The sequence below is a fragment of the Xenopus laevis genome, chromosome 5S (assembly GCF_017654675.1).
Source record: "Xenopus laevis strain J_2021 chromosome 5S, Xenopus_laevis_v10.1, whole genome shotgun sequence".
In the NCBI taxonomy this organism is placed as follows: Eukaryota; Metazoa; Chordata; class Amphibia; order Anura; family Pipidae; genus Xenopus; species Xenopus laevis.
The window spans coordinates 7,040,566-7,053,506 of NC_054380.1; positions in this window are offsets into that span (position 1 = coordinate 7,040,566).

Here is a 12,941-nt window from a genome sequence, read left to right on the forward strand (position 1 = left end):
CATTGGAGTAACAATCATCCTGCTATAGTTCCAGGGGTACCCAGGACACAAATAAGCACTCACCCCAAATCTCCCCCGAACTGGCCTTCAGGTTACAGATATATAGAAACATTGGGGTCACCCTGCTATAGTTCCAGGGGTACCCAGGCCTTTCTCTGGGCCAAACCACAAAGCGACCCTGACATGGTTGCCTTACTCTATATTTAAAGTATCTGCACCCTGGTTGCTAAGGGCCACTAATTCTAGATACCAGAAGGCTTTTGGAACAAGGTTAATAATTCAAAGCCCTCCAAAAATACAAATGATCTAATGTTTATTGTTTGATAAACTTCCCCTTTAATAATAACTAGGAGATGGGTTCAGGGCTATTGGAAGCTCTGTACCAATGAGAATGCCTGGAATAGGATTGTTGGTGCCCACACAGTCATGTATTACTCATTGCTTTGGCATTTGTGTGCCCAGAATTCTGTCATAGAGGGTTGTGCCACCCACTCTGCCCCCTGACTGGGGTGGATTAAGTGGAAGTTATGTATTTATTTAACATAAAACTGCAGTGTTTGGCCATGACTAATCCGGGCGTGTTTCTACTGAGTGAGTCCCTAATTATTGCAGTGAATTCCATGCCCCCGGGGCACATTTTCTTTAGCTTTTTACCACAATTACAATTCCAACCTCATGTACAGGGACCGGTGCCAACCCAGCCACACAGGTAAACACTCATAGTGCCAGGTCCTGCCATAGACTCATATCACATTAATTCATCAACCACGAGAGGGGTATTGAGAGGTCAGCACTGACTGTACTACCTGATAGAAACCCACCCCTGCCTGAGCTTGTCCCTGATACTGTGCAGCCATTGGTTCCCCTATATTAGATAAAAACCCACCCCTGCCTGAGCCTGTCCCTGATACTGTGCAGCCATTGGTTCACCTACATTAGATAAAAACCCACCCCTGCCTGAGCCTGTCCCTGATACTGTGCAGCCATTGGTTCACCTACATTAGATAAAAACCCACCCCTGCCTAAACCTGTCCCTGATACTGTGCAGCCATTGGTTCCCCTACATTAGATAAAAACCCACCCCTGCCTGAGCCTGTCCCTGATACTGTGCAGCCATTGGTTCACCTACATTAGATAAAAACCCACCCCTTCCTGAGCCTGTCCCTGATACTGTGCAGCCATTGGTTCCCCTACATTAGATAAAAACCCACCCCTGCCTGAGCCTTTTCCTGATACTGTGCAGCCATTGGTTTCACTAAATTAGATACTAGCCTGCCCCTGCCTGATACTGTGCAGCCATTGGTTCCCCTACATTAGATGAAAACCCACCCCTGCCTGAGCCTGTCCCTGATAGTGTGCAATCATTGGTGGAGATAGCTTTGCCAAAGTGGACATTGGGTGCCAATCAGGGGACAGATGTTGTTCAGTTTATGACACTTATTTTTCAATAAATTCCATTGGGTTCTTACAACTACCCGGGCAACCCCAGCAATAACAGGTCCCCTTATTGTTACAAAGACTGGCCAGCTACCCTCAGCCGTAGGATTGATCTGGACCACAAAAATAGCGATGATTGTTACCAGTTTGCCCTCATATGTGGGTGGTGCTTCCCTCTACTGTTTTTAAGGAGTATTTGTGTTCTTACATTGGACATTAATTCTGCAGGAGAACATTTAGGGCTCATATGGGCATTGGTGGAGCTGTTATTATCAACATTCCTGAACTGTCTCACACAGGCCTCTCAACTTCTGCCGGTTATTCCTACACAATACATTACACACACAGTCAGGCCCTGGGGCAATGTTTTGTAAGTTTGGTCAATACGGGTCAGACGTAACCGTTTCATCTTGGAGTAATGCCTTGTTACTGCAGCTCAGGTTGGCAGATGCTGTAACCCATCTCCGGCTACTGGGAAAGACTTGGCCATATGGAAGTTTTCTGGCAAGGCACAGGAGCCAGCAAATATTGGTGTAGTTCTATTTTCTAGGGTAGTTCTACTCACTCCCCATCTATTTCAGTTATAAGAAATGCATCAATGTTCCATCCAAATGCCCATTAGTGCCACTATATGGATAAAGACATAGGAGCAACAAGAGTAAAATTGTAGCCAATGGCAGTTATATCAATCGGGACTTGGGGGAATACTGAGCTGCCAGTCACCATGGTTGTGTAGAACAAATATTTAGGGAGACAGTGATGGTTTGAGGGTAGCCCTTCACATGCAACCTGTATAAAGACTTTCTGGTGTGACACCCCGGTCCTGGGTCCCATCTCAGTATTACCCAAACAGTCATTACCCCATCAATGCAAAGTACCAAGAGAACCGTGTGCAATTCGGGATGTTTCAGTTGCACCTGCTCTAATGCAATTGTCTTCTTAGCACTTAAGGTGGCCATAGACGTAACAATTACGTTCTTTCTTTCCAAGAAAGATCAATAATTTCAATGAACACGTGTAGAGCTCCATCGCCAAATATACAGGTAGAAATACAGGTAGAAACAATAGAATTCTACCTGTACCTAGCGATTCAGCACTAACAATAAACGATGTTCGGGTGTCTTTAAAGGGGCCGGTCAAAATTTTCAGTCCAGCCCAATCGAGGAGCCGACTGATGTCCAAGTCTGCCGATCGGTCTGCTCTTTTCCCACCATACTTGCACCAAATATCATTGATTCGTACAATATTATCTGAGCGTCTATGGCCACCTTTAAAGTGAATTTGCTGAATTCAATTCAATGAGTATGTGTGCTGAAACCCAGGGATTCGCCATGTCCAAGATCTGGTTCTTTGCACAAATCACAGAACCGTTATCATTTGCAAGGACTGGATTCCTCTGAATCTCTTCCAACCAAATCAAATCCAAACAATAAGGGGCCTATTTATCAGAGGTCAGAATTTCAGGACTGAGAAAAATTAAGCAACAAACTTGGAGAATAATTGTAACACTTTTTGATAAATCTACCCTAAAACGTCATTGACTGACTGAACCACATCTTTATTTGTTCGCAGCGGATGCAGTTTTGTGTCCAGATTTTGTGTTGCAAAGTAGGATTTAGATTAGGTGTTTAATTGTGGCGCATTCAGCCAAATTGGTCATTATGGAATAAGTGAGTTTAGAGAATTGACATTGTGGGATGGGCATGAGGGTCCTTGGTTCTGTTTCTGTCCCCTCAAGCCAACTGGGAAACACAGCAAGATTGATTTGTCCCAGGGCAGGTTATAAAATGCCTGCCTATTTTTTACACAGGTTAAACAGACACACATGTAGTATAGGCCTGGGATCACAGGTCAGACCTCATCTACGACTGCTTGGTTATTTATTGAGTTTATTAACATTTCTTTCTCTGTCCCTACGAGAGACACAAACACTTCCTGATAAGAACAATGTCATTTGCCAATGTATATTCTGAGCTAAGCCAATCTTCATGCTCTTATCCCCAATGTAAGCAGCAGTCCTGTTCTGCTTTATGGCTGAGATTCTAGCTATCTGTATAACAGAGCATTCTGTCCCAGTGGCTGCACATATCCTATCTGATCCACACTGTAAGCAGCAGTCCTGTCCTGCTTTATGGCTGAGATTCTAGCTATCTGTATAACAGAGCATTCTGTCCCATTGGCTGCACAGATCCTATCTGATCCCCATTGTAAGCAGCAGTCCTGTCCTGCTTTATGGCAGCTGAGATTCTAGCTATCTGTATAACATAGCATTCTGTCCCATTGGCTGCACAGATCCTATCTGATCCCCATTGTAAGCAGCAGTCCTGTCCTGCTTTATGGCAGCTGAGATTCTAGCTATCTGCATAACAGAGCATTCTGTCCCAGTGGCTGCACAGATCCTATCTGATCCCCATTGTAAGCAGCAGTCCTGTCCTGCTTTATGGCAGCTGAAATTCTAGCTATCTGTATAACAGAGTATTCTGTCCCAGTGGCTGCACAGATCTTATCTGATCCCAATTGTAAGCAGCAGTCCTGTCCTGCTTTACGCCTGAGGTTCTGGCTATCTGTATAACAGAGCATTCTGTCCGAGTGGCTGAACAGATCCTATGTGATTCCCATTGGAAGCAGCAGTCCTGCCTTGCTTTATGGCTGAGATTCTAGCTAGCTGTATAACAGAGTATTCTGTCCCAGTGGCTGCACAGATCCTATCTGATCCCAATTGTAAGCAGCAGTCCTGTCCTGCTTTATGGCAGCTGAGATTCTAGCTATTTGTATAAAAGAGCATTCTGTCCCAGTGACACAGCTACTATCTGATTGTAAGCAGCAGTCTTGTCCTATGGACACAGGCCAGTTTTCTGACATCAGACCAGTCCAAATTATAGTCCTAGGTTTGGTTGTGTTCACAATCCCCTGCCGGCTCTCACTTGTATCCCTCAAGTCCACAAAATAATACCTAAAAAAGAAGCCAGCGCCACAGGCACCGGGCAAAAGAAACAAATATAGGGCAATAACGTTTTGCAAATGACCCCCTTATTTCTGTGCACAGGTTTTATTGTAGCTTCACCGTGCTATGTGTAACCCCTTCTTATCCACCACCACAATTATATATAGCCTTTTAGGGAAGAGGGGTTGCTTCTTGCCTCGTGGGCCTTATAGGTGGATACTCACAAACATATGGTTCAAATAGGCGTAAAAAATCTTTGTTGTCCCAGCGCGTATCCTTTAGAACTGTGAAGTAGATGCGGCAGCGAAATAGTGTAATATTGCCTTTAATATATTTAAAAATGTAACATTAAAATTGCACTCACATGGCATTCCGCAATAATAGCATGTATAGCATATCGTCCTAGAGAGGCTTTCTCTCCACGCCTATCCACAATCGGAGGCTCTGACGAAGTGATAGACGAAACGCGTAAGGCACGGAGCACGGAATAGCACGCCATAGGAGAGCGACCCGCCGATATACTGCAAGGGACCCTAAAGCCACGAGCGCTCTGGCAGCAGGATTTCCGATTGTGGATAGGCGTGGAGAGAAAGCCTCTCTAGGACGATATGCTATACATGCTATTATTGCGGAATGCCATGTGAGTGCAATTTTAATGTTACATTTTTAAATATATTAAAGGCAATATTACACTATTTCGCTGCCGCATCTACTTCACAGTTCTAAAGGATACGCGCTGGGACAACAAAGATTTTTTACGCCTATTTGAACCATATGTTTGTGAGTATCCACTTATAAGGCCCACGAGGCAAGAAGCAAAAGGCTATATATAATTGTGGTGGTGGATAAGAAGGGGTTACACATAGCACGGTGAAGCTACAATAAAACCTGTGCACAGAAATAAGGGGGTCATTTGCAAAACGTTATTGCCCTATATTTGTTTCTTTTGCCCGGTGACATCAGACCTGACAGTGACACAAGCTGAGCTCCTGTATTTACAAGCAAAATATCCAAAGAACTTTCTATGTTTTGAACAGGACACTGGGAAAAGTGTAATTTGGGAACGCTGTTGATTAATTCATTAGGCTCTCGCTGGGTACAGTGCCCACAGTTCTCCCTGCCCATCAATTATAAAAGCCTTCTGCCTGTTTGACAAGTCCCTTGAATAATCTCCCACCTGTGCAGGGCTGGTCTCTCCTTACAGCCCCCCCCCCAATCCATCAATGTTTCATTGAGAGCAGCTGCCATTGCCATTGCCACAAGCTCACCTTTACTCCTGTCTCCCCAGCACTGAGCCCTTTTTTTAGCCAGAGACATTGTTTCCTAATATAAAAATGTAGGCAGAAGAACGGTTATGGGCATTGCTGTGGGGACCATGCAGGCTATAAGTCTGTCCAACAACAATATGTTCTAAACATATACTCTCTTATCTTCTCCATTCTCCTCTCTCCTTCTGTGCTTCCTTTCTATTCTTCACCATCCTCCCTCTTCTCTCCCCTTCTATATTTCTCCTCTCCATTTGTCACTCTACTCCTGGGGTCCCCAACCTTTTTTACCCGTGAGCCAAATTCAAGTGTAAGATAATGTTGGATAGCAACATAAGCATGCAAAAAGTTCCTGGGGCTTCCAAATAAGGGCTATGAATGGGTATCGGTAGCTCATATGTGAACTTGCAGCCTACAAGGGGCCCTATTTGGCAGTACACCTGGTTTTTATGCAACTAAAGCTTTCCTTTAACCCAGGAATTCAAAAAGAAGCACCTGCTTGGAGGCCATTGGGTGACTGGGAGCAACATCCAAGGGGTCGGAGAGCAACATGTTGCTCACAAGCTACTGGTTGGGGATCACTGCTCCATCTCTTTCATCCCCTCTCCTTTCCTTTTCTGTTGTCACTCACCCCCGAAATGTTTGACCCCTTCTGCATATCTCCTCTCCATTTGTCTCTCAACTTCCTAACCCCCTTTCCCTTCCCCTCTCTCTTTCTGACTCTCATTCCCTTTCGTTTTTGTAATCCCCCAAAATTACTCTCCCCCATCCTCCTCTTCTCTCCCTTCTATTTTTCTCATCTCTGCCCCATTTGTCTCTCTACTCCCTAACCCCCTTTCCCTGCTCCTCTCTGCTTCGATCTCTCATCCACTCTTCTTTTCTTTACCTTACTATTGTTCCCATCTCTTCCCTGTTATAAGCCAGGTGGCCATAGACATAACAATTCCGATCTTTCCAAGAAAGATTGTTTGTTTCAATACACACGTGTAGAGCTGAATCATCAGATATACAGGTAGATATACATATAGAAACAATAGAATTCTACCTGTATCTGACAATTCAGCACTAACAATGGCTGATGTTCGGGTGCCTTCAAAGGCGCCCAATCAAAATTTTCCATCCAGCCTGATCGACGAGGTTAGATGGTGGTGAGTAGTAGAAGTTGTAAGCTGTAGGTTAGCTGGTGGTCAGTGGTAGGAATTGTAGGCAGGTGGAGGGTGGTAGGAACTGTTCGGGACTCTTCACACACGGACACGAACCGAAAATTGTATGAATCGAAGATTCGTACTATCGGATCTTTGCGTCTATGGCCAGCTTTACATACAAAAGATGTAAAGATTTTAAGGTGTTCCCATGGTTGGTGTCTGGGGCTTGAATCACCCTGAACCCCTTTCAGGTCTTCAGTAGACTTCAAAGCACATTCTCTGCCCCCCCCCCCAGCTCCATCGGATATCTGCTCAGTGCATTATCTTAAAGCAAATATTGAGTTTGTGCCAATGATAAATACAAGGTGCAGGATTGAGAGAGAACAAGCCCAGGCACTTCTGCTGCTCACTTAACCCATGTAGGGATGTCTGCATACCTGAGTGCATGGGGAGAGCAGGGCTACACCTCTCATAACTATGGATGGGTTAAACTAAATGTATTTTCAGTTCCTTCCTTTGTGTTAGAATGCAAGCTTTATGGGCAGGGCCCAGTGGCATAATCAGAAACCTTTGGAGGGGCCTGCTGAGGGCAAATCCCTCCCCCCATTCATGGCCTGTTTGTGCCTGCCCTCCACTCCTAATTTGTGGGGAACTTTAATGTATGAGATGGGCTGGAGAGAACTACGATACATCAGGTCTCTTAGGGTTGCCACCTGGATGGTATTTTACCGGCCTGGCTGGTTAAAATGATGGTTGATCCCAATGTTATTAATAGGGAAAAAAGATAAATATAATGGAAGGCCGGTATTTTTTCTAGAAAAGGCGGCAACTTTATCTGCCAATGGCTGGGCCATTTCTTTTCTTGTGCCTTTATGGAACCCTGGGTGGCAGATGAATGTGTGTGTGCCCCTCTCGTAATTTACATGCAAATAGTATCAACAGTCAGGTTGGAGGAAATCCCCATGTTCTTTCATTTTTACGAGATCCCCTGAGTGCTGCCACATGTCCTCACTGATCAGTCGCACTTTTAGTCATTACGCATCAGCTTTCTTCCCTCTGTTAGTTCAGCTGCTGTGGCCCCTCAACTCTGTCAGTGGAGGGAGCTCTGCAGGTCAAAAAAAAACCACCAATGTGTGGAACAAATACTGGGGGTCACCATCCAACACCTGACATATGTTTGAAGACCCTTCAAAGCAACAGGGTAGTAAGGAAAATTGGCATTATGTATCCTGGGAAAAGATAGTGAACATAGAACAAGATGGAGACAGTAGTACAAGATGGAGACAGTAGGGCAAGATGGAGACAGTAGGGCAAGATAGAGACAGTAGGATAAGATAGAGATGCTAGGACAAGATGGAGACAGTAGAGCAAGGTGAGGATAATAGGACAAGCTAGAGACAGTAGATCAAGATGAGTACAGTAGGACAACATAGAGACAGTATGTCAAGATGGGGGCAGTAAGGCAAGATATAGACAGAAGGGCAAGATATAGATGGTAGGGCAAGATGGAGACAGTAGCGCAAGTGTTGGGTAGTGTAAGTAGTGTAAGTAGTGCCAGGTAGTGTTGGTTAGTGTAAATAATTTTGAGTAGTGCCAGGCAGAGTGTATAGTGCTGGGTAGTGCCAGGTAGTGTTAGTAGTGCCAGGTTTTGTTGTTTAAGTATTACCAAGTAATTCTGGGTAGTGCCAGGTAGTCTTGAGCAGTGCAGGGTAGAGTGAGTAGTGGCAGGTTCTGTTGGATAGTGTTAAGTAGTGAATGTGTATAGAAAACGGAACCCGATGGAATATTTGGTGGCTGAATAAAAGGGGATACTCCCCGACTGCATTAACCAGTGTGTGTGCGGATCCGTTTTCTATACACATTCGTTGCTAAGGGACCCGGCCGGGTCAACGGAAGTAACGCACCACCAGTTGCAGGATTGGTGAACTACAGGTGTGTGGTAGGAGAAATTACATTGTAATCAAGTAGTGTTAAGTAGTGCCAGGTAGTGATTGTAGTGCCAGGTAGTCTTGGGTAGTTCCTGGTAGTATTGGGTAGTGTCAGGTAATACAGGTAGAGTTAGTTAGTGCTGGGTAGTGTACGTAGCGCTAGGTAGTATAGGTTAGAGCCAATAGTTCTGGGTATTGTTGGGTAGTGCCACGTAGTGTCGGGTAATGCAGAGTAGTATCAAAAGTGCCAGGGAGTGCAAGGGGGGTCACAATGGCCCCTGAGAGTACTAATGTAGTGATTATGCCATTTTGTCACTTTCGGAGGAGAAACCAACCGCATGGTTATTGGCTCTGGTTATGGTTTGGGGGGCTGTGCAGAGAAGTTAAACCCATCGAGGTGCTGCAAGAACTGCAGAGCTGTGTAGGGATCTGGTGTCTCTGTCCATCTGTTGTTCTGTGGGGACAATTAATTGCCCTCTCTCTATATTTAGATCATTTGATGTTTCCAATGGTGCAGTATTTCGGGAGACGCCCCCCCCCAGTTGCAGTGATTGTTTATTGTTCCAGGAGCACTTTGTGCATTCCTTTTAACATTCTTCCCAACGTATTGTCCAGGGGGATTTCTCCCTCGTTACGCTGGTGCCACGCTGCATCACAAACCCATTACCTGCTCCTCTGGCTGACAAATCACACGCCATGTTTCCTATAATTAACTAAAGGCTGTGCTCATCACCTCAAAATAGCACTCTTGTTATTAATGCTCTGTCTGCAGCCCATCTGCCCCCTCTTGTTACCCAGAATCCTTCTTAGGAAATCAGTATGGCACCTCCTACACATATGTCTAAATACAATTTCTTTAGAGAAAGAATGTTCTGGGCACACAATAAGCTATACCCTCATACTGTACTGTCTAAGGGAATCAATATGGCACCTCCTCTCATATGTATAAATACAAATATACAGAGAAGGAATGTTCTGGGCACACAATAAGCTATACCCTCATACTGTACTGTCTAAGGGAATCAATATGGCACCTCCTCCCATATGTATAAATACAAATATACAGAGAAGGAATGTTCTGGGCACACAATAAGCTACACCCTCATACTGTACTGTCTAAGGGAATCAATATGGCACCTCCTCCCATATGTATAAATACAAATATACAGAGAAGGAATGTTCTGGGCACACAATAAGCTATACCCTCATACTGTACTGTCTAAGGGAATCAATATGGCACCTCCTCCTCCCATATGTATAAATACAAATATACAGAGAATGAATGTTCTGGGCACACAATAAGCTATACCCTCATACTGTACTGTTTATGAAAAATAAGCTTTCTCTATGGGACTGTAACTAAAAAAATGATTGGGTGCTAGGCAGGCCCAGACTGGCAATCTGTGGGTTCTGGCAAATGAGGGGCTGCTATAAGGTGCCATAGAAAGTCACTATTTAGTGGACTAGTGGGGGCTGTTTGGACCTCTGTGTACCTGAAATGCCAGGGCCTATTTGACTCTCAGTCTAGACCTGGTGCTGGGGCAGGAGAACAGGACTGACAGTACCAGAAAACTGTAGGGTCCTTTAATGTATGTTTCTGTTCCTGGGGCCGCTCTGTGACAAAACTCGAGACAGCTGCTCCCACGTCCCCCACTGAGCCTGACCCTCAGGTACACAATGTCAAGTGCCAGCTGGAGCCCCCACACAGCCTGACTTTGGGCAATTGCCCAGCGGAGGTCACACCAGCTGATCATATTCTGGGTCGGGGGCAACCCTTCAGTTAATGTTAGTGGGGGAGTGGGATAGAATGTCGCCCAACACAGAACATTCCTTATCTTTCATCTTTAGTTATCTACTGCCCCCCTCCCAACCGGCCTCATACAATTACACAAATACAGCCTGTCCTACTGACATCAAGTACCTACCTCTCCCCTCCCCCAATATACTGACACCAGTCACCTACCGCTCCCCTCCCCCGATATACTGACATCACTCACCTACCTCTCCCCCAATATACTGACATCAGTCACCTACCTCTCCCCTCCCCCAATATACTGACATCAGTCACCTACCTCTCCCCCAATATACTGACATCAAGTACCTACCTCTCCCCCAATATACTGACATCAAGTACCTACCTCTCCCCTCCCCCAATATACTGATATCACTCACCTACCTCTCCCCCAATATACTGACAGCACTCACCTACCTCTCCCGTCCCCCAATATACTGACATCAGTCACCTACTTCTCCCCCAATATACTGACATCACTCACCTACCTCTCCCCAAATATACTGACATCACTCACCTATTGACATTAGGTACCCTACCTCTCCGCTCCCTCTTCCTTGGGTTGAGAAACACTTACCTCTCCCCTAAATTCCCAGTCACTGCCAATGCTCATGGAATGGTTATCTGCTCCTATAGCAGAGTAAAAAAGTTTGGTGTCCCCCCAATGACTGGCGGATCAGTGGCCCGAGCCCTACTCCCTGGTGTCACTCATGCCTGGCATTGCATGCGTTGCTGGGAGCCATTCCTAACCTGCCTTTGGCCCACAGGGGAGCAATTTTCATAGCCAGCATTTTAGTGGCCCTTAACCCTGTGTCTGCCACGTGAGACATATAAATGGCTATAGGCACTTAGCTCCACCTGTTTGCATTGCAACACATTCTACTGGTTCTGTTCCCAAGAGCTTGCCGTCGAATGTAAAGACTGCTGGGAATGCAGTACACAGGTAAATTATCATTTAGTGCTGTGCAGTTATTGTGCTGATGAAAGAAATTGTGGGGCCACTGGTCTAACAGAAAAGTGCATTTTTCATTTTTACACCTGAATCCTGTATTTTTCTTGTACTTTTGTACGTTTCCACCAATGGTTAGTACATTCTGTGAGTTGAATTTATCTCTGTTGCTATGGCACAGAGGGAGAGATATTAGTAAATAGGCCAATTAGAGCGCATACATATAGGGACATTTTTGAAATGTCTTGTTAATCTCCCCCCTCCTGCATTTATGTCGCCCCTCCTTCTCATTGTCTAATATAGAAACAGGCTGCGCTAGGCCAGCGGAGGCTGCAATACAACACATAGCTATCAGACATTTACTGTACAATTGTTTTACCTCTGGGCTCTGAGGTTCCACTAAATAATCAGAGGTCGGATGCCATTCCTGCACCACTGGCACCCATGGGAAAACAATATAATGTTGTGCCTAAAAAAAAGGAGTATATATAATTTAGAAAAAGTATATAAAATAGGAGTATATATATATATATATATATATATATATATATATATATATATATATATATATATATATATATATATATATATATATATATATATAAATATAAAATAATACAGCTCTCCTCAGTGCCACCCCTATTAGCTGTGCCAGAACTTGATCCAGAGAGAATACAATGCCACCCCCATCAGCATTGCTATAACTGGATCCAGTGCGAATACAGTGCCAACCCATTAGCTGTGCCAGAACTGGATCCAGTGAGAATAGATTGCCACTCCATTAGCTTTGCCAGAATTGGATCCAGTGCGAATACCGTGCCACCCCATTAGCTGTGCCAGAACTGGATCCAGTGAGAATAGATTGCCACTCCATTAGCTGTGCCAGAATTGGATCCAGTGAGAGTACAGTGCCACCCCATTAGCTGTGCCAGAATTGGATCCAGTGAGAATACAGTGCCACCCCATTAGCTGTGCCAGAATTGGATCCAGTGAGAGTACAGTGCCACCCCATTAGCTGTGCCAGAATTGGATCCAGTCAGAGTACAGTTCCACCCCATTAGCTGTGCCAGAATTGGATCCAGTGAGAATACAGTGCCACCCCATTAGCTGTGCCAGAATTGGATCCAGTGAGAGTACAGTGCCATCCCATTAGCTGTGCCATAACTGGATCCAGTGAGAATACATTGCCACTCCATTAGCTTTGCCAGAATTGGATCCAGTGAGAGTACAGTGCCATCCCATTAGCTGTGCCATAACTGGATCCAGTGAGAATACAGTGCCACTCCATTAGCTTTGCCAGAATTGGATCCAGTGAGAGTACAGTGCCATCCCATTAGCTGTGCCATAACTGGATCCAGTGAGAATACAGTGCCACCCCTATTAGCTATGTCGGAACTAAATACAGTGAGAATACAGTGCCAACTGAAATAACTGTTCCAGAAATTGATCCAGTGAGAATACAGTGCCACCACTATTAGCTG